Genomic DNA, 26,750 nt, shown 5'->3' with positions numbered 1-26,750 from the left:
GGGACTCACGGTCTCACCCGGACCCAGGGACGCCTGGCCTCCCCCTGACCCAGGGGCACGCGGCCCCACCCGGGCCTAGGTGCACGAGGCCCCACCCGGATCCAGGGACACATGGTCTCGCCCGGACCTAGGGGTGCGTGGCCTCTCTCAGACCCAGGGGCACGTGGCCTCACCTGGACCTAGGTGCACGAAGCCACCCAGACCCAGGGGCGCGTTACCTCTCTCAGACCCCTGGTCACGTGGTCTCACCCGGATCCAGGGGCTCACGGCCTCACCCGTACTCGGGACCCAGCCTTACCCGGATCCAGGGGCCCACGGCCTCACCCGGACCCAGGGTTCAGATTCGCCCGGACCCAGGGGCACATGGCCTCACCCGAACCCGGAATCCAGCTTCACCTGGACCCAGGGGCGCGTGGCCTCACCCAAACCCAGGGGCGTGAGGCCTCACCTAGACCCAGAGGCGTGTGACCACATCTGAGCCCAGAGGCTCGCAGGCTCGGCTGGACTCGGGTCTCAGCGGGGTTTCGTCTTCTTGATCCCAATTCCTGTTGGTCAATTCCCTCTCAGCAATTCCTTCGGTCATTTTCTCAGAGCTCCAGGGCGGCTGCCGCAGAACTCGTTGGGCGGCGGGCTCGGCAAGGCTCTGGTGTGCCCGGTGCCCGGCGGTGGGCTGGTCCGGTGTCGCTGCGTCGGCCCTTGGGTCTGCAACGGTGGCCAGTCGCTGAGCGTGCGCACCTGGCCACTTTGGGGCATTGAGATTCTTGAAGGACTCGGAGGTCAGCAAGCACGGAGTCTCCCTCCCCATGTCTCCCAGGGGCTCTTCTGTCCGTGCTCGGCAGCGAGTGGAGCCGTCCCCTCAGCCGGAGACCGCCGGGGGAACTGCGCCGAGCACGTTCCAGGCCACCATTGTGTCGCCTGAGCCATAGTTCTTAAAGTGTGGACTTTGGGTCACCGGCATCAGCATCATCCTGCGTACCCCTCTCTTTTATTCTAGTTGTAGAGCATCTGCTCAGCCAGCCCCCCGGTCTTTCTGGCTGGTGTCTGCTCTGCTCTCCCGTCGTAGTCTCAATATTGTTGTGGTAGGCAACGATCAGGCTGCCGCCCTATGTCTCCATCTTGGTCCTCCTTTGTACAGTTAAGTCTTGATTGTTGTTGGTGTCACTGGGAGGAATTGTCCTCCAGGCCAATTGGCCGTGAGGACCCTCTTTGTCTATATAGGAAGAGTTGCTGTGCAGGAGACATGTTTGTGGGCCGGGTCTTGATGCAGCAATGCCTTGGCGCTCACTGAGTCTGCCTCTAGAATGCCTCCCTTATGCAAGTGATTGAAATCTGGTGTCATCTCCCACCAACCACTAGATGCCCTCGTTTCAGGGTCTCCAATGTAGTGTGGGTCAGCCACTACCTGAGGCACTCAGCAGGAAAAAGCTTCTGCTCAGCTTGGCTGGGGCGGAGCTACAGGGTGGAGCCTACAACCTTGGCTTCCTGTCAGCCCCGCCCTATGAGGCTCCTGTGTCTGTGTCCCTCTGTATTCCTGCAAACACCTCTGAGAGAAACGCGCCCTGGAGTTTCGCCCACTGCCAAACAGTCCAGTCCCCTAATGAATCTGGACTCCCAGATTCTCGCCTGGAACTGGGTTTCAGTGTAGTTGGAACTGGGTCTCAGCGCAGTCTGGCGTCCCTGTCTCCTCCCAGCAGGGCCACCCAGTGGCGCAGGCAAAATAAGATCATGGCTTGGATTAAGAATTGGTAGCAGAAATAGAGTTTTTAAATATATATTGAATGTAGAATCCATATAAATGAAGGATTGGGTGTATTGATGTTGACCTCCCAATGACACTGATAACCAGGTGACTAGATGTGCTTTATACTGAGATATGATTAAGGGGTACACTAACAACCTGGGAGGATATAAAGAGTTTTATATTTGATATGTTAAGTTTGAAGTATATGTGAAACAGTCAAGAACAGATGACAGAGGTCTGGAGCTGCAAAAAAGAATCCAGAATGGAAAAATTAAAATGGCCTACCTGGAAAATTTGCAAAGCCAGAGGGAAGAGTGGAGGCTCACATACTCTGTGTGTGTGTGTCTGTGTGTGTATGTGCAAATCAAACTAAGGTATTGTTAAATAGAATATGTTTTTCCTACTATTTTGACAAATATACCTTCATAATAACAAAATGTAAATGTGTGTAGAGCCACAATTTTTGAATTAGTGAAACTTGGCAAAAATATCAAAATAAATGACAGTTGACAAAATATCCAAAATGACTGAATTTCATTATTATTGTGCTTGTCTGGGTATGAAGGTTCAACAATTAACAGTATAACAAACATATATAAACTTAATAATTTGGTATATATTTATTCTATTCAAGTTATTTGTTGTTATAATAAGACATTTAATATAATTTGTTCTTGATTATTGGTAGCATCAAATTACACTAGCTTTCGTGTAAGTTTTTAGTATTTTTTCTTAAATCGAATTGGAAGCAACTTCAATCAGCTGATGTTATAGCAACTGAAATTCAGAAATGAACCATGAATTTTACATATTGTGTTAAAATTTTTAACACAGAAAATATTACTATACACACATTGTGGTCACATACAGCATGATGTTCACCACTTTTTTTTACAGTATCTAGCTACATGTCATTCCTTAATTTAAAAAATGTTTTAATGCTTAGATATTATAAAGAACACCAAAATTAGTGGTTTATATTGGTTTAATAATGTCTAATTGGTTCAAATATCCCTTTAGAAAAAATTATACCCTATCAATAATGGACAGAAAATAGTACTTCAAAAATATTAATTTTGGACTTAACTTGCTTATGAATCTTTTTCTCTATAGTCATGAAAATGATTTTATTTTCTGATCCTAATAGCCATATATGCTGTTGTGTTTTGTTTTGTTTTTAGAATGTCACTTTGTGTAGTTCACATATACTTTGTTTTAATTTAGAAAAACAATATCCTTTTTAAAAATCCTTTAAAAGTGAAATAGTCACTCTTACCTCTCTTCATCTTTGTTAACACTGCTAATAGCAAGCAGCAGATCATACCCCAAACTCTAGCCAATTAGCATAAATTCAGAATCCATTTCCTTTTCTCTTAAAGACCTTGATTGGCTCTCTTAGAAGGATCTTCTGTTCTTTAGTCTCTTAGTCTTTCTCATTGCTGGTGCACTACACCCAACAGCTTTAATAGCATTTGGTTAGCCTTTCTAATCGATTCACCAGGAGTGATTATCAGGTTAAATTTAGTTTGTATTTTAGCAAAATTCCTCATCTTTTAGCAGATCCTGAAAAATCTTCTAAAGTATTTTATCTTTTTGGCACAGTTCAGGCCATACATGACATAAAGAATCCTTAAGGATTTTCAACGAAACCTAAGATTCTTACATTGTTTTTAAACCAACTATATTGGTACCATTATCATAGGCTCATCTTTGACAATATTTTAAATTATATAAAGCTGATTTTATATTTACTTTAAAGCTATTAAATATTTAACAAACACAACATTGTCACTTCTATAATTTAATGCTCATATATTGCTCACTTATTTTATCCTCAATACTTCTATTTTGAAATTCTCTCATGATTTTTTCATTGTCCAATGCTAATGCCTGAAAATCTCCTTTCGTTTCACAGGTCTTCATGATTTTATTGTCTTACTTCATAGTTTATGTGTTTTGGGTACTGACATATTATTGGTCCATATGAGCACAATGTTTGTTTTTCTAGTGCTAAAATGATATAATTTCATCTCTCTGAATAGAATTGAGGATCAGGATTGATGGTGACATGATCATTGAAGTTTTAGCTACTTTATATAACTTTAACCTTACTATATATGGAAGGTTCCAATTTAGCTGTTGAGAACATTAAGATTATTATCTCTATCATATGAGGGACATTGGAAATCTGGAGAGTTATTGGGAAACCAGAAATGGTCAATTGATCATAATTTTTTAAAAGGGAATTTTATATTAATCTCTGGTATACTCATAATTGGATGTTTGGGGAATATTTTATAAAATAGGAATATTGGCAAAAGTCATCATGGCTTCAACATAAAAAGTATGTCAGACTACACATCATTCTGTTTCCCATTTATTAAAGTTATTTGCCTGATAGAGATACCTAATTTTTTCTGAATATAATCATAAATGCCTTTGCTTATTACAAGCTCTTTTCTAAATTTTAACATGAATAAGATATTACTAATTAATGATAAGGTTGGAGTTAAAATCTGTTTAGACTCCTGACTCAGTAATCTTTCCTTAACATAATTTGTCATGCACTTGCATACTGTGGTGATTTTAACAGATGTCTATAGCTTATTTAAAACTCCTCTAATCAAAAGGTGAAAAGTGGAAAATATTACCCAAGGAATTGGAAGATCTAGCTGAGGAGATTTCCAGGTAGAAATGCTTAAAGTACCACCCAGATTCTTCAAGTTGCTTCATAGTAAAATGTGAGGGAAGAGAGAAAGATGGAAGAAAGGAAGGAAGATAGTTAAATAGAAAGGATACTGGGCTCTCTGTGTTCAAAAATAAAATGGTTTTTTATTCCTAGACTCTCCTGATTGCAAAAGGTGCTATAATTAAATAACAGCTTCCAGGCAAAGGTAAAATCTAGGGCACTCTCAGAAAAAGATGGTCTAAAGATAAAACCAAGGATGTAACTAAAAACCTTTCTTAAGACCTCAGAAAGTTTTAAAGTGGTACCATATAGACCCTTTCAAACAGGCAAAAGGCCCTATAAGAATCCTGAGAGAACTGTCTCCACAGTAGCATTCCAGGGAACCTAAAGTAGAGCAGACTAATCTTGAGGATATTTTTTGAAAGGTTTGGTGGCTTTATCTAAGAATTCTTTTTTAAAAATTGTATCAGCTTGAACTAAAAGAGGCAGAGACATTATAAAATGAAAAGAGCCTTTTGGGCTCTGGAACTATTATGGGCAGTAAGAAGACTAAAGAAAATAATCTGCTACAAACACTAGTCAGATTTCATGTGAAAGAAAGGATGACTCAAAGGGTGGGGCCAAGAGTACTAAAACATTTTGAGAACTATTTCCAGAAATTAGGACTAGCAACATGTGTGCCTGGTTGGAATTTGACATTGCCATGGGCCAGTGACTCACATATACCTCCCATTCTATTTTTTTTCCCAAACAGGTGTGTCTATAGTAATTATCCTATGCCTGTTCCACCATTGTTTGTTAGGTGTATAGGGTGTCAAATAACTTTTAGTTAGTTCAGGCTCTCCAGATGAAGAGAAACTACTTGAAGAACTGTAATCAAGTGACTACACCACAAGAGCCTCAAGTCACCTTGACCTAAGATAGGTGATGCCATCTGGTAACTCAAGCTTAAATCTAGTGCTATAGGGCCTTTTGGGAGGCCTTATTAAGAGATGAGGTATTTTTCTTGCTGAAGAAGTGTAAGTAGCTTGTGACACACAGAGTAAGGACCATGGTGGCTTTAAAACATGTCCACACTCTTCCCATTAAAAAAAAAAAATGAAAAGGAGACTGCTACCTCTCCCCTGAAGTAGTGGCTGGCCTTAATGACTTTCTGTTGATAAATGGAAGATGGCACTATTGAAACTGCATGACTTAGAGGCTAGATTAGAAAAGGTACCACAGTTCTTGCTAAGTTCTCTCTAAGGATACTCCTCCTTGAAATCAGTCTTTGTGTCACGTGTCATAAGGCAAGTGAGGCCACATAGAGGCCACATTGAGGTATTTTGGCCAACAGCCCCAACCTAGGTCCAACCAAAGGAGCAGAGGCAGAGGCTTGTCCAAATTACAGATTCAGGAGCAAAATACATGCTGTTTCAATTCAAGTTTTGGGATGTTTGTAACAGCATTAGGTAACTAGAATAGTCATGAAGAGTTAAGTTTATTTATTTTTTTAAAAAGTTAAGTTTATTTACTTATAAAAAAAAGCAACATAGGGGCATTATATTAGGACCAAACATGTTAGGGATAATTATATTTTATAATTTTATTAATCATTTTCTTGCCTTCTCTGAGTCTTATTCTTGAGGGCAAAGCCTGTGTCTTATTCACTACTGAGACTGTAGCACCAACCAGTTCCTGGAACATTGTAGCTACTAGATCAAAAAAGTCTTTGCTTTTAGGAGCTTACACACTACTGATAAAGAATATAAAGGAAGGAAGCAAGAAATAGAGAGAGGCAGAAGAGAGAGAGAGAGAGAGAGAGAGAGAGAGAGAGAGAGAGAGAAGGGAGGGAGGAAGAGAGGGAAGGAGGGAGTGAAGAAGAAAGGAAGGAAAGAAAGATAGTTTCATCTAATCAGTGCTATTAAGGCAGTTACAAAGGTTGATTTGATAAAGTGACGGGAGGTAGTTAGTAACAACACCAGTTTTTCAGATGGTCTTCGCTGAAGCTCTAGTTTTTTAAAAAGCATGTATACCAAAGGGTCATTGCCAGTTTTTAATTGTGCTCTTGGATCAAAGAATGCAGATCCAATAACAGACATCATTGAGCTAAATCTCCAGGAAGTTCATGATCTCCAGGGAATGGAGATAGTACTCCGGACTCAGCAAATATCTCCTCTACCTATGGCCAGTTTAAATACAGTCCAGTGTGGATTAATCTGAGCTCAGGCTACATGATCATTACTCCATGGATCCTTTCCAGCTCACAACAATGAAGAAATCACCAGACTGGGAATTATCTAAAATCTGAAACAGAGAAGGCATAGCTTGGTCTAGTTTTTGGAGGAAAGGAGCCAGTTCATGAGTGGTTGTATCTACTTTTCTAGAATTTCAAGCACACATCAGCCCATATTAATCTTGCCCCTTCAGTGCACAATTAGCAAAGTTAGAGTCTTAGACAGCAGGGGTAGCAGCCTCAACAGTAGCCCATTTCCTCAAAGTGTAGAAAGGAGTCTTAATCTGATGCATGAATCAACAAAAAAATATAGCTGTCATGAATAGTTTATTCAGCCATAGAATTCATTAGTAGACTACAGTATCCACACACACACAAAAAGGAGTCAATAACCCTGCTCTATTGTTTGTCTGACCATTTTGAGAAAGATTTATTAAATTGTGAGTGCCACAGTCTAACAAATATATGGCTGTGTTACTGAAAATCATAGAAGTGTGATTCAAAACCCTGTCATATCAGAAATAGGAAAAGGACCTGGTTGTGTTTGGGGTGGAGAAGAGGATTTTGCAAAAACTTTGAAGGATAAAATGTGCCTTAAAATATGTTAAATATAGTTATGAGCTACAACAGGGGTCAGCAAGCTATGGCCCTTGGGCCAAAACTGGACTGCCATCTGTTTGTGTAAACAAAGTTTTATTGGAAAGAAGCCACATTCATTCACGTTGTATATTGTTGATGGCTAACTTTTTGTCTTACAACAGCAGAGCTGAGTAATTGTGACAGGGACCATATGTCCTCCATGGCCTAAAATATTTACTATCTGACCCTTTAGAGAAAAAAATAATAATTTGTGTTTCTGAGCTAGGGTGATGTAAGTATAAACTTAGAACCAATGGAGAAAAGTCACATTAGGTAAAATTCGGCCAAATAAACAAGCTTTCTAGTAATTATACCCATCCTAATATGGAAGGGGCTGCCACTTGTAAAATAGTTTTATATCACATAATGCATTTGAGACCCAGATAGATGATATGTAGAATATTCATATAGTGACAGATCTTTTCACCTTTTAAATTCATTTCTTCTTATCCTCAGTTATTTACCAAGTATTTTTAATTTTTTTGTTTGTTTGTTTTGATTTATTTCCTCCCAAGACCTTGCTAATTCATGTGATTTTTTTCTATTCCCACACCTGCTTTCAATGACCAGGCCTTTCTCCACCTCACCCAATAATTAGTCTCTTCATCTCTAGTTTCTCCCATTTGAATCTTTCCTACAAATTATGTTTTAGAATAATGTTCCTATGTAGTACTTTGTCTTTGATACCCCTCTAGTAGAAATTATCAATAGTTTTGTCTTTTGCCTGTCTTAGACTGCTATTCAAGTCTTTTCACCCTTGGCCCTGACAATATTTCCCAACTTTATCATCTGCACTCTCTTTCTAGGATACTGACATCAAAGGAAATGAGGAACTCATTGTTAACAAACATTTTGTACATACTAGTACTTTTGCCTTGAATTATTGCATGTCTTTACTAGAGGCCTGGTGCATGAAATTCGTGCATGGGGTAGGGGAATCCCTGTGGGATCGAGCGTAAACTGGCAGTCGGACATCCCTCTTGCAATCTGGGACCACTGGCTCTTAACCACTTGCCTGCCTGCTTGTCTGATCGCCCCTAACCACTTTGCCTGCCTGCCTGATCGCCCCTAACCACTCTGCCTGCCTGCCTGATCACCCCTAACTGCTCACCTTTCTGCCTAATTGCCCCTAACCACCTCTGTCTCGGCCCCCGCCATGGCGGCTTTGTCCAGAAGGACGTCCAGAATGACGTTTGGCTGTCTGGTCTAATTAGCATATTATGCTTTTATGATTATAGATACCACTTTGATTTCAAACTTTTCTAAAAACTGCCTCTGAATACATATAGTTTTTTCTTCACTAAAAATTTGGCTGTTAGCATAAATGATGTTTGTATGGTTATTTACTTCATAGGTGCTCACCTCAGATGGAATTTCTTGGTTCTATATTTAGAAAGGAGGCTCTTGGTCTTGAAATTGTTACTAAACTAGAGGAGTTCATTTGTCTGAGCATATACCAGTAAAACCCCCATAAGATGGCAACAGGTGTTTGCAGCAAAGAAAGTAAAATTTACTTTTAGGAAACAGTGACAAACCTGGAGCCCAGGTGAACCAGTGTTCTAAAACCTGGCCCCCCAATGGCTTCTAAGGGACTAAGGTGTTAGGGTCAGGAATAGGGTCATGGTCTCCATTTATTGGTTGGCACTAGGGTGGGGGGTAGTTGATCATTGCATGCAGTCCTAATATCAGCCATGGCCTCTCTCTGTCTTGTTTCCAAAGGGTATGCTTGGTGGAGTTGTTTGGCTTTTTGGGGTCTGGAGCTGAAACACAACTGAGGCCTAAATGTTATCTCTAGTTTGACTGAAACTCTGTCTCTGTGGTCAAACAGACCCAAGGCTTTGTTCCTAAGGTGATTATTGGTGCTGACCAGAACCTCATTGTCCTGGGGGCTGAAAGGGGTGAAAGTGCAAGGGAGAAGGAGGTAGGTGAATCCTGGTGCTGGATGAGGCCAGTTTGAATCAAAAGAAAAGAAAGGAGAAAAGGTCATATTAAAGAAATGAAGTTTCTGCATGTTTACAGAATGAAGGTTCTTGATTCAGTACCTGAAATGCAGATTCTTGGTCCTGTGCTGTTTGACCTTCACTGTGTCTGGCATGGCACCCTAGCCATTGAAACTACACAAGAAATGTTTGTAGATAACAACAGAGTATCTTCTAAAAGTAAAAGCACTAAATTGAAAACATGTTTTGTAGGGTTTCATCCTTTCTCCACCCCTATGGAAAACTTTATTAGATGAGGAAATTAAGTATTACAACACCCCCCCTTACTTTCCCAGCTGTAACATTCATTATTTGCATCACTGTGGGCAATTAGTTTAGCCTCTTCATGCCTGTGTTTTCCCATTTGTAAAACCGAAATAATAATATGTAGCTTATAGAAATATTGTGAAGCACAATTAATGTTTGTAAAGTGCTTTTTAACGACTTCAATGTCATGGAAATGTAAAATAGCCTTAATTTAAAATTTAAAAATATGTATGCATAATGATTTATTTAATAAACCCGGAAAGACTGTTTCTATGAATTTACATGTATGAATCTGGTTTGCAATATTAACAATTTGTTTTAACTTGGAAACAGACTTTGCTTATTTCTGACATTTTGTATTTGCATTTGTTATCTCCTTCTAACAGTGACTTCTTATATGATTCATGTGGGTCAATGGTTTTGAACCCTGGCTGCACATTAGTCTGTGCTTTAGAAATATACTGATGGTGAGGTTTAGAACACACTGATGACCGGACTTTACCAAATTAAATAAACTCTCTGGGGATAGGGAGCCCAGGTATGGATACTTGTTAAAAATTCACAGATGATTGCAATATGCAGTGAAGATTGAGAATGACTAATATCTGTCTTAATGTGTATGCACATTATCATAAGAACTGCCTGATGAAAATATTCATCCATAATGTATTTAAATATATTTTGATTGACATTTTAAACTGCATGATGATTTTATACTAAAAGAACTCAGAATTCCCTTTTGGCCATGGTGTTTAATGAATCTATGATGTCCTCTTTGAACTTGTCAGATGGAATAGCATAGAACCATGTTAGTAATACTCAACTATTGCTTATCGAAAGGAATAAGGATGGTTAGTCTTGTTTCCACATACTTATATTTGTCTACTTGTACACAGATAGATGCTAATGCAGAGTGGGTATGTAAAAACATATGTAATGAGGCATATGATACACCTCACAATTATATTGATTTTACATGAGAAATATAGTTTTACAAATTACCTTTTCTTTTTTAAATGCAAGTTGATTTTCAGTTGTCACTAAGTTGATTGCTGTATCTTCTTTCTCTGCTATCAGTATATGATGAAGGAATGCATTAGCTTTTAAAATAAGGGTTTGAAAATATAATCCAGCAAGTAAAACTTATTATAAACAATTATATTTATGCATGAGAAATCTATTATTTTATTTTCAAGTCTGATATTCCATTTTCAAGTAGATTTTAGAAAGTTGGCTTTGGGCTCTATGTTTACATGAACATGAGTAGAGAGAGATGTGTGTGTGTGTGTGTGTGTGTGTGTGTGTGTGTGTAAATAAAATAGACTTTTGGAAGTCTCTGACTTTGTCCAATAAATAGATGTTAAGAATTCTTTTCACAATTATTTGATGCATAAAGGGGTCAAGACTCCAACTAGAATATGACCAAGTCAGCTACTAGCTTTTCAACTTACATTTTAGAATGGATAGAAATTTGAATTCTAATAATGAAAAATGCAACTCTTATTCATCCTGAATGAGTAAGTATATTCATTTTGAGTGCTTCAGTCTTTTAAAAAAAACACAACTGCATTTTTGCTCCCAAGGCAGGAAAACTTAAATTTCTACTTTTGATGGCACAATATTACCTCTTTTCTTTAGTATTTTTTCTTAACATATGATTTAAAAATTCAAAGTTCCTAGCCAGAAATGTACAGTATTTTAATAGCATACACTCTGAATGATCACAGATCATGCTCACAGTTCCTAATTATTCATCATGACATTTAAAACCAATCCACTTGCCTTGATAGGAATAGCATTATATTGTGATGTTCAGATTTGCTGGAGATGACATTTTTCTCCCTTTGTTACATTCTGTTAACAACCTGTCCAGTACAGCATAATTTTTGCTTTGATACCAATTAAGCAAATTGCAATACAGCTATAATCCAATTGCTGACGAATTATGTGAAACCACAGTTCATCATAATACAGTGATATAAAACACAACAAAAAGGAGCAAATGGACTGTGACGGTATGGATATTTGCTGAACTGTTTACATGATTAATGCTCTTATAATGTTTGCATTCTTATTGCCGTACATCATTTGTATGTTTTTAGCTTTGTGTATGTGTGTGTGAATAAAACAACCTTGATGTTGTAAAATGAAAAGTAGAACACCTCAAAGAAAAATTGCTCTAGAACAATAAAACAACAGCCGAGTATTGCCTATATAACAAGCAGTTCACTCTAAAAACATATTTTATTTCTAACTTAAAGTTTAAACACACTGTTTGAATTACTGGAATTTCTTTCTTTGAAATAACAGAAACTCCATGTTTTCTCTTACTACATAACTGGACTTATTTCAAAGTCAACCTGCAATACTTTATTTTCTTATGAAGCCAAAGAAATAGTCCATTAAGTATTAATAACACTGCATCCCTAATAAAGAGCTAATTATCCCTCCTTAATAGTGTTTTATTATTAAAATAAAAAGGAATATTTTTAAGCAATGCAAATAGAGTTTGATTCATAAAGCTATGATTGTTAGCGTTATGTTACTTTTTTTTTACTTCTGATTAACCTCAAACAGAAAACTATCAACTGTGTGTTTTGTCCTTGAACATGGCTTTATTGTAATTTAGCAGTTGAAATTTTATCTTAAGATACAGATTTTCTCTGCGAGAGTTAGTTATATAGAATATACTGTCCGAAATTAATAATGGGTAAAAGTTTTAAGATATGCAATGCTCCTGCTATAGGCTGCTGAATTTACATTTTTGGATTATATTTCTTATAATTTGTGCAGTCCCTCTATCACACTGCAGGTAGTTCTTGAATTCCATGTTTTGCCAAACCATGTATGTTTCTAAATGTTATAACATTTGCAGAGCTGAACTGATGACATATTTATGTACTAAAGCAAGTATCATTTTTAATTGATATCAAATATAGCAAATGTCATATATATGTGTTAATGTCTAAAAGCTGTCAATCCACTGTGTTTTGAAAGACTCAAATATGTTTCTGGACATTTTAGCATCTTCTCTCTCCTTTTTTTTTTCTTGTAATTATGCTGATTTTTTTATACTCTTAAAATAAGAAGTCTGTTTTAGTGTGAGAATGTAAATCACTCCCAGACGCTACTCTGAAAGAAGCTAAATATGCTCCCTGGAAAGGAAGCATTACCCACTTGAAGCCAAAGAAATGACAGCTAAGGAAAAGGCAGTCTGGAAACGGCATAGACTTGGCTATGTTTTATCCCCACAAATGCAATGCTTCATAAATATGGAGGACTGACAATGTCGACAAACCCCTCTGTGTTAAAGAATGCTCCATTGCTTTGGCCTGCTGAGAGACAATAGCAGCAGGAACAATCTGGCATTGAGCAACCAGAAAGGGGGTGGTTCTTTATGAGCAAAGGCATTGACCATGATTCAAAAAGGCAGGGATGCAAACTATGCCAGGTTCTGCAGAGAGCAGCTATAGCTCTGAACTCAAGGATAAAATATACCCTTTTGGTTAGTTCAGCCAAGTCTCAAGCACACCTATGATCCCTTGAAAAGGGAATTGTTAAGTGCTAATACAGGGGACCTAACCTAAAATTACAGAGTCTTGGCGTGCTCAAGATGTGACATTGGCAGATCAGGATTAGAAAACCCAGGCATGCTTAACTCAGAAATATTTTTAAAATAAATGTCAATGTTATAAGGCAGTATTATAAACATTCAAGGATTTCTTTATCTGATATACACTTGTGATTTTTTTAACATAGAAAAGCAAGAAGATATTTCTTTCCCAATAACTCAACAAGTATTTATTGAGTATATACTATATGCTAAGCCATTGAATAGTTCCTGGGTTTGGGGAATTGACATCAAGTGATTTAGTTTTGGGGTACTATTCTATTACTTTTCTCAAATATATATTTTTTTCTTTTTGGTTTTTTGGTTCTTAAACTATATGATAAGATAGTTAAATTAGCACTAACCGGTTTGGCTCAGTGGATAGAGCATCGGCCTTCGGACTGAAGGGTCCCAGGTTCAATTCCAGTCAAGGGCATGTACCTTGGTTGCGGGCTCGTCCCCAGTAGGGGGTGTGCAGGAGGCAGCTGATAGATGTTTCTCTCTCATCAATGTTTCTAACAACATGCATATTGTTAATAACCAATGTTCTCCAATAAGTTTTTAAAACAAGAACTCCAAACATGCACTCTTATCCAAAATGAACCAGTCTGCAATCTATATATATAAAGAGGAAATATGCAAATTAGGCCGGGATGCTGTAATGGGTCATGACTGGATAGGAGGAGGTTGCGCGCGCAGGTGAGGCCTGGAGCGGAGACAGAGACAGAGACAGGGGGGCTGGTGAGGCGCCGTGCCCCGGCTTGGGCTGGCCCCCTAGAGCTGGAGCAGACTGGGACAGGGACAGGGGGGCCAGCCTGCAGCCTCAGTGGCCCAGCAAAGGCCCGGAGAGGAGACGGCGGGCCTGCCTCCGGCCTCCCGCGGAATTGGCGCGGGTCCCTCCCGGCTCCTGTGGGCACCTGCAGCTGCGTCCACCTAATGTGGAAGCCGCACGGCTCCTGTGGAAGTAACGTGGCTCCCAGCAGCGCACTGTGGTTCCCGCCGGCTCCCGCAGAAGCAGTGGGCGGCCTACTGCGTGCAGTACCGCGCAATGGGCTACTAGTATCTATACAAGAGAAGTAAATAAAAGGAAACGTATTTTGGTAGTATTTAGTTATAACACTAAGAATGCACATAAGTAAAATACAAAGTATTTCAGGTTTTATTAATAGATAACAAATATACAGAAATATATAGAACTAAGACAAGCTATAGTGAGAAATTCACAAAGAAGAGGGTTATTTAGCCAACATCAATATGATTCTCAAGAACATGGACTAAATATTTATTCAATTTGTTTAGATTTTTCCAAGCTACATATGAGCTCAAGGTTGTTTTTTTATCATATTATATGTTCAATATTTTTATATTTAGTAAATTCTAATTGCCATAAATTAATACAAATAACAATGACCAAATTGAAATCATAAATACTCTAGGAAGCCTACCCAGCATTCCTATTCAGAAATGATGAAATAATGAAGTTCCAAAGGAGTTGACTAAGGGAAATTCTGATCACAGACAACACTAATTTAATGGGGTAGATACCAGAATTTAGAATGCATTTTTCATTTATTCAGGAAATAGTCGTTGAACGAACACTTTATATACATTATTCTAGGCCTAGAGGTAGAGCAGTGTGCAAAATGGTCAAGGTTCTTGCACTCATGGAACCTATAATACAGTTAATGGAAGAAGGGAGTCAGGTGATAATTAAACAAAAAATGAGTAGTAAAGAAGAATATGTTTTATTGATGAATATTAGATAAATAAAATAAGGTATTATACTGGATTGAAAAAGATGGCTACTTAAGATCAGGGGATAAGGTGAGTTCTTTACCGGAAGGTGAAAATTAAGTTAAACTCCAATGATAGGACGAAGTTGAAGGAGGAGTGTTCAGAGGATGCAAAAATCAGGAAGAGGATCTAAGGGAAGAAACAGCCAGTGAAAAAACCCGGGGTAGGAACAAGCTTTTAAGAGAAGAAAGGCCAGGCATGGCTGGAATTTAAGAGGCAAGGGAAGGAGTGTGTGAGATGAAAACAGAGGAAAATGGGCACTGATTATACTGGGATTGAAACATTGGTAAAGAATGTAGATGTTATTCTAACTACATTGGTAGCCATAAAATGATTTAATGCCAGGGGAATAAAAAGATCTATCTACGTGAAGATAATTGGCTTCCGTGTTTGAGGTTGGGGATAGTGTTTTGTGGGGGCCATTTCAGGGCCAGAGTGGAGAAACGATGACCAGCTAGGAGAAGATGGTGATTTACCCACAGGTCGTCTAGAAAAAAATAAAAATAAGAGTGGGATTTGGGATATGATTTGGAGATGAGTACAAGCCTTGGTCTTTCTAATTGATTTAATGAGTGCAGTAAGGTTAAGAGGAAGAAAAGAAAGCTAAGTTGTACTTGAACTATATAGTTTTCTATTCTATCTGCAGTAGCTGTTTCTACTATAGCTTGTAACTTTGTTCACTTCATCTATTCACTTATTCCCTTTTACTTTCTGTTCTCCACTCCGGAAAGCTCCTGTTGGCATTTCAACCAGCAGCCATGCACCATGTCAAAGATTCTCTATGGCCCTACCTAGCTCTCCATAGGGAATGAGCCCATCTATCTTCTCTAAGAAAACACACTGTTTTACAGGGAAAACACAGATTTATTGATGGAATTAAAGCAGGAAGGTCATTATCCTAGGAATCAGCATTCTAATGTATATTTCCTGAATTTCTCTAGGCCCTAGAGTCTAGGGGAAGTAAAAGGAAAACATTCAAACCTAGAATAAAGAGAATCGCAGAAAAGGTCATTCATTTTTGCTCCCTATGGTGAATTCCAAAACACATTATGGACATAATGGAAAATGTAAAAGGTGTATATGTTTTATGAAATATACCATGTAATGAATTGATCATTTATATTAAACTGTAGAATTGGGGAGGGAAATAAGGAGCAATCATGTGCAATATCTCTCAGGTGAAAATAATGAGTTTACAGTTAGACAAGGTTTCTGAACAACATTCAGTACTTCCTACAAATATGTAGAGGTAACATTATTTTTCAATCTTTGACACTAATGGGGTAATTTTTGTGATTTCTGCTTATGGCTAGAACATTGACTATGTGGAGCAAGAAATGCTCTCATTTGCCACATACATTTTAAATAATTTTGTTAAAGGAGGCTCCCTGCGTCCAGATAGCACATATATTAGCTAGCTAATTTAAGAGTGACTTTGAATGTTAGAAGTGACTCAAAAAATTCAATGAGTGGTACCTATTTGTATTAAAAAGAATTTGTGGTAAGTATTTAAGGGAAAGAGTTTTATACACTTAATTGTTTAAAAGCGACTAGACAGCAAAGAAACTAAGCTAAAGTGACAGAAGGTATAACTAAAGGAATGGGGAAAAGCCTGTGTCTGGTATCATGGAAGTCAGTGTAAGAATGTCCACCTTTTCCAATGACTGATTTACAGGTCAGTATTTAGAACATTTAATGGGCAAAACATAATGCACTTGTTCCTTTATAAAAGTTGTTCGGTATTTTTTTGTAGTCATTATGTGTTGACAGTCCTCTTCCATTTAGATTTTATTAAAAACAGGGCCAAAGTTCACCTATGTTCCTTCCTATAGCTTCATTATACCCATACTCTACTTCTTTGCTTAAGACAGAATAAAATGTACTATCTAATTTTCTCTACCCCCTAGCTTAGCTTTTAATCCCTAAAGGATATTATAACACTTTAGATGAAGTGCCTGTTCATGAGCCTTACACTAACAGAAATCTGGGCAGCGATACAGTCCTTGTGAGAGTCTCTTTCTAAACCAGAGGTTAAGTACACTATTTCAACATTCTGTTACGCTAATTCTCTTACCAAATTTGAACAATATTCTGCTTCTGTGATGTCTTTATTGAGACCATAGTTTAAAAAACTGAAGCTTTCTTCCTAAATTATGTGAAAAGTAAATTTATATACTGCTAGCAAAGTTTCATTAGAGTTATTTGTTTCAATATTGTGAATTTCTATAACACACAACTTGTATCTGTTATTTACCTGCTGCAAAGGCATAAGTCATGCTCAATATTGCTCACTGTTGTTGGGAAGGCTGTGTCATTTATTAATAATGTGTGGGAACTATGTTTTGCTTTAGTTCTTCTTATTATGTACTTATTATTTTAAAATAGTCTTTTTTCATAATTTCAAGAATGCATTAATTGAAAGGTATGCTGCCAATTTTATAACAATTTTTCAGGGGAAAAAAAAGAGAAACTATCCCCTTCATTGTTCACATTAATTGTGAAAGGGTTCCCAACTCCAAACACTTTACAATTTTTGTTAATATCAGACAATTTTAAATGCTATGGTTAGTATCAAATAATGAGATTCAGAAATGCACTGTCTAAATGCTTTTTCAGAAAACAAAACAAAACACTACAGTTCTGGACAATCCAGTGTTAGAGAAATGCTTCCTGCTATTTGGGAAAGTAAGGACCAAAACAAGCGAGTTGGGTAAGGCAGTGGCTGTGGTCCCTAACAATGTCCCGAGAAGAACATTTTAGAGGGACGATAGGGATCTTCCTTGGATTGTTATGATAGTAACTAGAGGCCCAGTGCATGAAATTTGTGTATGGGGGGGGGGTCCCTCCACCCAGCCTGCACTCCCCTAATCTGAGACCACTTGAGGGATGCCTGACTGCTGGTTTAGGCCCAATCCTGGGACAGCCCTCTCACAATCCGGGACCACCCAGCCTGCACTCCTCTAATCTGAGACCACTTGAGGGATGCCTGACTGCTGGTTTAGGCCCAATCCCAGGATCGGGCCTAAACTAGCAGTTGGACAGCCCTCTCACAATCCAGGACCACTGGTTCCTAACCACTCACCTGCCTTCTTGCCTGATCGCCCCTAACCACTCTGCCTGCCTGCTTGATCATCCATAACCACTCTCCCCTGCTGGCCTGATCGCCCTAACCACCTCTGCCTTGGCCCCCGCCACTGTGGTTTTGTCCGAAAGATGTCCGGTCTAATTAGCATATTACCCTTTTATTAATATAGATGGCTGCCATTTATTAAGCACTTACTTGGTACCAGGTATTCTGCGATGCCTCTGCAAGCATTATCTTTCAAGCAGACTTCTCCAACAGTCTGTTAACTGGCCTTTCTATTTCTCAACTTACCTTCTATAGCCTAGTCACCATATTGCAGCCACAAATGAATTTTTTAAAAGACAAAAATTAGATCATATTACTTCTTAAAACCCTTCAGTAGTGTCGCACAGAGCTAAAAATAAGTTTAACCTTTTTATAATGCCCTTCAAGGCTGCGTGATCTGGCCCATGCCCCTCTCCTGACCCCATTCTGTTCTGCTCTTCCCTCACGGGACTGCTTTCTGCTAGTCAGAGGCTGCCCTATGTCAGCAAAGGCCCTTTGCTCTTCTTGTCTTTGCCTGGGAAGCCCTTCCCCTGGCTCTTCAGTGGTCTCCTGCTCATTCTTCATGCCTCAACTCATAAGTTACATCCAAAATTGAAGCAAAGACAGCCCTTCTCATACGTGAGTGTTTCATACTCAAAAAGCTCATGACCTTCCAAAACATCCCATTGTCTCAGAACACAAGAAGATTTGAGGGACAACATAGAATTCTTGCTTCTACTTTTCAAATACTGTGGTTATTCCAATTGTCAATTGGTTAGGGGAGATACACTCAGAGGTGAGTTTGATGCCAGGTGTCAGAAACTTGAAACTTGCATAGCAGGGCTAGAGCACCCTGCAGGCAGCAGCCTGGGGCACACACAGGCCACATGGGAGTTGTACACTGCATGTCAGCGTGAAACGATCCCTGCAGTGCACACAGAACTGCCTGACCCCTGCCAATGTGGACAGGGTTTAAATGACTCTTTCACCCGCTTAACCCTCTCCTTGAATAGATGTCATGGACGGGGTCCAATCAGAATGAAGGCCCCACTTGGCATTCTTGCTGGCATCAAGCTCTACATACCAGTGGGAGAAATTTAACAATGCAGAACTGCCTTTTTAGTAGTAAACTGCTAACCTGGTAAGCAGTTTCTTCGTTTGAAATATCCCAATATGCAATGACTATCAGTGACTCCATTCTAAAGCCCCAGCACAGACTTCCAAAAATTATTCCAGAAACCAGATTTAATGACCAACAAGTCTACCCTGAAAGGGAAGAAGTAGTGGTAGATGAAGTTGGGGTAATTGGGGGCAGGTGGGTATCTAGTTAGATTGGAAGTTATGAAAATACTAGGAGCCCAGTGTGTGATTCAAAATCGTGCGGCGCTGCCCACCCTCAAGTGGCCGGTCCAGCCCTGCCTCCCTCTCCGGCCCTTGAAGCTGCGCAGTCGCTGCTGATCAGGCCCTCCCTCAGCGCAGGCATGGGGAGGACCCTGCCGCCCCGCCCCCGATGCTGCGCGCACAACCTCCTTCTGTCTGGTTGACCCGTTACACAGTGGTTGGCAAACGCATTAGTCAACAGAGCCAAATATCAACAGTACAACGATTGAAATTTCTTTTGAGAGCCAAATTTTTTAAACTTAAACTTCTTCTAAAGCCACTTCTTCAAAACAGACTCGCCCAGGCCGTGGTATTTTGTGGAAGAGCCACACTCAAGGGGCCAAAGAGCCGCATGTGGCTTGCGAGCCGCAGTTTGCCGACTACGGCGTTGCGGCATCCCAGTTAATTAGCATATTTCTCTATGATAAATATAGATAGGTAGTTTCAGCCCAAATACCTTAATGATTCCAACCGATGCCCTTTTCCTGAGCTGTGAAACACTAAATTATTATTTCACAATGAATGGGTTAGGGATCAGCAGCTTGGCATCACCTGGGAGCTAGTTACACTTGCAGAATCACAGACCCCACCCTGGACACACTGAATCAGAATACTATTCAGTTTAACAAGATGCCCAGGTGGTTATATGCAAGCTAGCACTTGAGAGGCCCTGTTCAAGGTCAGGTGTTTCATTCTAAGTGCACATAAGGATCACCTGGGGATCTTTTCAAATTCCTATGCCCAGACCCACTTTGGGTTGATTAAAAATGAAAAATCCACGAGTGGTGTCCAGGCATCTCTCTTTTTTCCCCTCCTTAAAGCATGTCAGATGATTTGAACAGGTGGCCAAGCTGCAGAACTATTTTTCTGGATGTTAAAGAATTCCTATAGTTTTTATATAATTTCTATATATTGTGATACACATGATTTGTCCCTGACAAGATAAACATTATTCATTATATCAGATTCTTGCTTATAGAAAATGAAGTATATAAGATCTACTTAAATATGTCACATATAAGAATAAAATTAGTGGCGAATATATGTTTCAGTAAATGTCATGTGTAAATGTTCTCAGGAGCGACATTCTTGTGTGTTGGTGTGCAGGAATGCATTTAATGGCTAAAAGTTGGCCATTGCTATTTTTTCAACTAACATCACTTAGTTCTTTTCTCTCGGATTCGGCAGCCGTGGGCATTTTTCAACCTAACAGCACCACGAAACAGACACCCTGCTCCAAAATGTTAAATAAAAATTTACTTACAACCATGGTAGCTCGATGAAAGGATGTAGCTTCGTTGCTAAAATGTCAGATGCAACCCTCTAAGTGGGTTGCTTTTAAAAATCTCTCCTGCAGGCTTCCCTTTTCTTCTACCCAGCAATTGCATTAATAGGTGCTTCTAAAAGGTAGCCGGTCCTCTCAAGATGCTGGCTTAAAAAAGTTTCTTTTAATCAAGCCTTGCCTATAATGCTCTTCATTTACTTTCTTTAGTGAAAGTGTAACATGAAAGCGAATTCCGAGCCACTGGGGGGAGAATAACGGTTCCAGGGGCTGGAGGAAACAGAGGCCTGATGCCTCCTCTTTGAAGTGTGGCCACCTGTGCGCTCCCATTGATCGGGGCAGCCAAGCTTCAAAGGGACAGGGCTGCACTTCTCCCCCACCTGGCCACTGCACGTTATAACATTTCTGAGTCAGCAGGGGCTACTTTCAAGTTGAAATTCGGATTAAAAACGCTAAATTGTGAGTGGTCAATGGCTCATAAGGTAGCTTTCAAACGTGACTGTGATTTGAGATCTGCTCAGCAGTCTCTTCCCCACCTCTTTGCTTTGCCCTCTTGTCACCATTTGTATTTCAAAGGTCGGGCTCCTTTCAAATTAGTTTCTAAATCAGAATTCAACGAAGAAGTCACTAACATGAAGGTGAATAGTTGATGTATCCAGAGCAATCAGGAAACTGAAAAACCAAAATAGCTTCCCACCTACATCGATTGACCTTGTAGTGGAAAAGAAAAGTTGGTGGAGAATTGGAACTTTTTTTTCTTTTTCTTAACTGTTGGCTGCAATGAGAAAGATGATTTATTCAGAGATTTAAAATAAATGTTGACAGTTGCATTTTGTGATTCCATCTATGTACTAAAGTATATGTATTAGGATGGTTTCTAATGGCCCGTTATAATCCTAAACACTCTCAGCTCCTTAGGGGATCTTTTTAGCTTGGGAGAGGGTCAAAGGAGAGAAAAGAAAGCTTAATAAGAAAAGACTCTAACATTAAGGTTTAGCAGTTGAAAATACTTTGCTTTATATTCTTTGAGATTAGTATGTAGTTAAGATTAAAAGACTACTATCTGTAATGATAGCATTTCCCTTCAAATTGGACTATTATGTTAAACATATTCTTAAAAATGCTATCCGCTAAGAAAATACCAATGCTTTAAGTTTTCATTTCCCTTTTAATCCTCAGAAAATGACTGTCTTCATGAGACTATGATTTGAAAGTATTCCTCCCACCCCTGGCTGGATGAATGAATGCCTTAGGCACAAAAGATATGTATCTAGAGTGACACCAACATTTCCCTTTTTGGAAGAATCTAGACCAGCTTTGGGTAAAACCAGAATGACCCTTGAACATTTGATCCAAATAAGTTGCTAGAAACATCTCAAAATTGTACTAAAATCTATAATCTGGTCCCAGGATTAATTATAATTTATCCTACTTTTCCATTAGAAAGGCAAACGAAATCACTTGAATTTATTATTATTATTACTAGTCGCCCAGTGCACAAATTCATGCACATTTAAAGGAAATTAATTAGAAATATTTTAATATCACTATTCGCCCTTTCTCTATAATAGAAATGTCAACCAAATTCATGATTGACAATGACAAATCGAAACACATGCGTGCAATTGGCGCCAGGAAGAGCTTTATACAATATAGAATAAACTTGCTTAATTAGACCTGCTTTCTGATTTAGCTAAACTTTTTCCAGCCTAGTGAAGCACCCCAACTTCTCTTTCAGGTAATTGTCAGCAACACAGCAGTAAATATCAACACGAAGCATATTATTATTGTAGATCACGTAGCAAGAACAAAGGGTAAATTGCAGCAGTGTTTGACTATATTCTGTGCAGTGAGAAAACCTGAAGTCATTTTCAAGGTCCACCATTTCTTCTTTTCAGTCGAGTCAAGTTTCTAAGCTTTCTTAATCTCCTTTTTCCGGCTAATGAAAAGAAAGTAGGATTCCACCAAGTCTCCTATCTACCTACTCCAGGACTTCTGTGAGGAGCAAATGATATGAGGCATGGGAAAATGCTTCACAGACATTTAGTTATAGTGTAAAATGTTTCCACCTGGCTATAAAGCAAGTTGTGTTTCTGGGCTGAAGAAATTCCAAGGAAATTAGTTGCTAGAGAGAGGAAGCTGAGCATTGCTACTTGACATCATTACCTGGTGCCCAAAGAAACCGTTTCCGGGCTGGGCTGGGCTGTGGGCCACATTTTGTGCCATGGGGTCTCAGCAGCGTGGGTTGCAATTTGGTGGGGTGTTGCTCTGGGGTAGTGGCGGGGCCTGTGTCCCATCTGGGGGAAGCTGAGTGTTGCTTTGTGGGCGCCAGGTCTGAGGTGCCATTTCTCTGTAAATGGCGTCACAGCAGCTCCTGCGTTGTCTGCCCCTTGGTGGTCAGTGTGCGTCATAGTGACCGGTTGGACAGTCAGACACTTAGCATATTAGCCTTTTATATTTATAGATTATTATTATTATTATTTTACAATATGGCACCTGTCATTCAGAATAGGGAAGATTATAATCCTAGATAAGAACATGGGAGATAAATGGAAAAGTTAGAGAAAGGAAATATGTAGAAATCTTTCACTCACTTTTAAGGTAGTCATAGCATAGAAATAAATGACAAAGGCTACCAGAACTGTATTGTCTATTATGCAATTTGTGCAATTTGCAATCATGTTTCTACTTACCAATCTATAGATATAAAATTTTAAAGTACTCCTAAATTTTTCACATTTTGTACACAAAATGTTAATGAGACTGCACTTTTAGAAGGGAAAGCACTGTCAATTTTTTGCTGTGGAAGTAACATTTCATTTTGCCAACACTAGCAACAATGAAACAATGTCCTAACTTTTTTTTTTCTTTTTTAACATTTCAGTTCTATGGCAATCACAGGGTTTTGCTTAGTCTCTGTTAATAGAAATAATGTTGGCTATGCAAATGTTATGCATAAGTAGCATTTCCATACAAGGTTTGTACTGCTGCTACAGCTAAGCTTATTCCTGATTTTGTATGAAAAGGTAAATGACCTTCCATATCCTTTTTCATTAAGGATCTTGGAAGGACAGAAATATAAGAATGTCAACCTTCTGTCATTATTATATTTCCTTTAATCTGTGACCCTCTATTTATTGGTTTAAATGTATTTGAAGTGCTAAATTATGACAAGAGTTAGAGTTGTGAAATGTAATGCTTCCTAAAATATAAAACATTTATTTAAAAATCACTATTGAATGACTGCTTACCAACCGCCCCCCAAGTGATTAAGATTTGGGGTAGGTTTTTTGAGGTAAACACTTTTAATTATCAGGTATCTTATTTTGGGGGAAATGAATTATAAGTTTATAAAATATAGAATATTGAATTTATCAGCTGACTTCATTTTTAGAAAACAAAATTTATTTCAAAACTAGTAGCCCTGCACACGAATCCATGTGCCAGTAGCTCGCCCGTAGCTCACTGCCACCCTCCAGTAGCTCTCCGCTCGCTGCCCCACCCTCCTGTAGCTCCCCCTGCTCCCTCTCCACAGTCCCCCCTCATAGCTTGCTGCCCTGCCCCCTCCTATAGCTCTCCATCACCTGCTTGTAGCCAGTAGCTTGTTGCTGCCCTCCTGTAGCTCCCTCTGCTCCCCCAGTCCCCCCCCCCATAGCTTGCTACCCTGCCCGCTCCTGTAGCTCTCTGCTGCCTGCTTGTAGCTCACTGCCCTACCCTCCTGCTGATCTGTGATCTGGTTATTACATGGTCGGTCATTACGATTCACAGCGTAACGACCATTTGCATATTACATTTTATTATAATAGGATTTTAAAGTACTTGTATTAAGTAAAAGGCTCTTTTAAAATATAATTTAAGAAACAATTTTGGCAAAGTTGATAACATTTTCTCACTTTCTAACTACATATTATACTAAAGTACTTAACAATGCTTAAAATATGTTTAAGTTGCAAATGATAGACAACTACTGAAACCTCCTTTGACAAATATAAAAAATCAAGAGGCCCCAAGAAAAAGGACTTAGAATTGTAGTTGAAGCCTGGCCAGTGTGGCTAAGTGGTTGAGCATCAACCCAGGAACCAGGAGGTCATGGTTCCATTCCCGATCAGGGCACATGCCCATGTTGGGGGCTCAATCCCCAATAGGGGGTGTGCAGGAGGCAGCCAAGCAATGATATTTCTCTCTCATCAATGTTTCTACCTATCTCTCCTCCTCCCTTCCTTTCTGAAACCAATAAAAATATATTTTAAAAAACTGGAGTTGAAGATAAGCATACCACCCATATATCTTCATTTTTCAAAATCAAGAAACCCAGGCATTAGAAGGTTATCTTGAATATTGATTTAATTAAAATCATATTACACAATTCATCACCTAAAAAATTTTATGCTGTTCTCATTAATAGATGAATGTGTAATACATTCTATCATGATAACATACCAGAATGTTAGCATGTGTTCGTTTAAGTTACTTCTTATCCAACTTTGGTTTTTATGTACAGATTAGGAATTATTATTGGTAATAATAGTGATAGTTTCCCATAGTGATCTAAAATATTGAAAAAAATTAGAAATTAAAAAGCCAGGATTCATAAATCTACCTTAAACTGGAGAAATGACGATAATCCCTATTATTAACACACTCTGTGTCTGTATTTTTTTACTGCTGTCTCTAAGCAAAGAGGAAAGAGGGCATGAGTGTCAGAGAAGCAAGCATCGAGCAGCAGAAGGCTCCACTTGTGTGTGTATTTGAGATTTTTCATAACACCGTGGCCCAGAAGTGCTTTTCTTATCAAATTCTCTCTCCTCTTCATCAGTTTCAGAGTCCATGCACTTTGTCATCCACATCATCATCCATTATCCATTTTTCTGCCAGGACGGGGAAACACTGAAGGATGAAAACACTTTCGCTGACACTGGGAGTGCTAAATAACACACTGAACAAGCAGCAGTGCGGGGACGCGGGTCCTCCTGGTGTGTAAATGACAGCGGCCACGCTGCTTGCCAGATTGACGGCAAGATGAAGGGACAGAGAAGCCTATCGCCCACCAGGCTATTTCAAAGGTAACAGGCCTTTATGACCCTTGAAAGGAGATTTCTGTGTCTTCTTTCTTTCCGTTTTCATATTAGGCTGTGTAAATATTAGTAAAGAGAAATGTTGGAAGCATCTGGGATACAAAAGAAACAATCTTAAAATGGTCACCTTTGCTTTCGTGTAGCAAGCTTAAAGTATTCAGCTTTTGGAAGGTAGACAAAAAAAAAGGGCGGTGTTTCTATGAAGCGTGGCCAAGTGACGAGGGTTTGGCCTTAACCAAACAAGAACGTGTAATAATCAGTTCTACTTTCAGAACAACTGTAGAGCAGCACATGGAATCAAACAAATGTGTTTAAATGTACCAACATTTTCTTTCAGGGGTACTAGTATTTACCCAATATTGAATCCTGTGAAAGGAAATTTTATAAGGAGCAATACATTACTCAAGTTTATGTCGAGTTGGTCATGAAATATTTTATGAAAATCGTTAATTTTAGAATAGAAAGTGAAGGCCCCTGCAACTTTGAAGTTCCCAGGTATTTGGGGTTTTGCTTATAATTTCTCAGATGATAGTTTCAATTAAAAACGTCCATGGGGCCGACCAAGAAAGACATGGCAGATTCTACTTTACTCTCCCATTTCAAGTCAGATTTAAAAACTTCTTACTGAGAACAGAGCAAAATGACTGTTGATTATCTCTTTCAGTTGAATAGTAGACTGTCTCCAGGAAACAACAAAAAAGACAAAGCAACACACCAAAATGATGCAAACAATTTTCCTGTGAATAGCAGGCAATACACAAAATGTCTGAATTTTGATAGGCTCTCAAGTTACTGGTATTAAAGGGATTTTATGTCAAACGGTTGATATTGTATAACATTTGTATAGCATTACAGAGTTCAAGGGTGTAGTTGGCAAAGGAACATCAAATGCAATACAATCCAACTTTCAGCCTGATTCTGATATTAATATTAACCCAGACTTTATCAGAGTATATTGTTTGTTTTTATA

The sequence above is a fragment of the Eptesicus fuscus genome, chromosome 10 (genome assembly GCF_027574615.1).
Source record: "Eptesicus fuscus isolate TK198812 chromosome 10, DD_ASM_mEF_20220401, whole genome shotgun sequence".
NCBI classification, from domain to species: domain Eukaryota; kingdom Metazoa; phylum Chordata; class Mammalia; order Chiroptera; family Vespertilionidae; genus Eptesicus; species Eptesicus fuscus.
The sequence above is the reverse complement of the archived record's forward strand: the minus strand, read 5'-3'. Positions refer to the sequence as shown.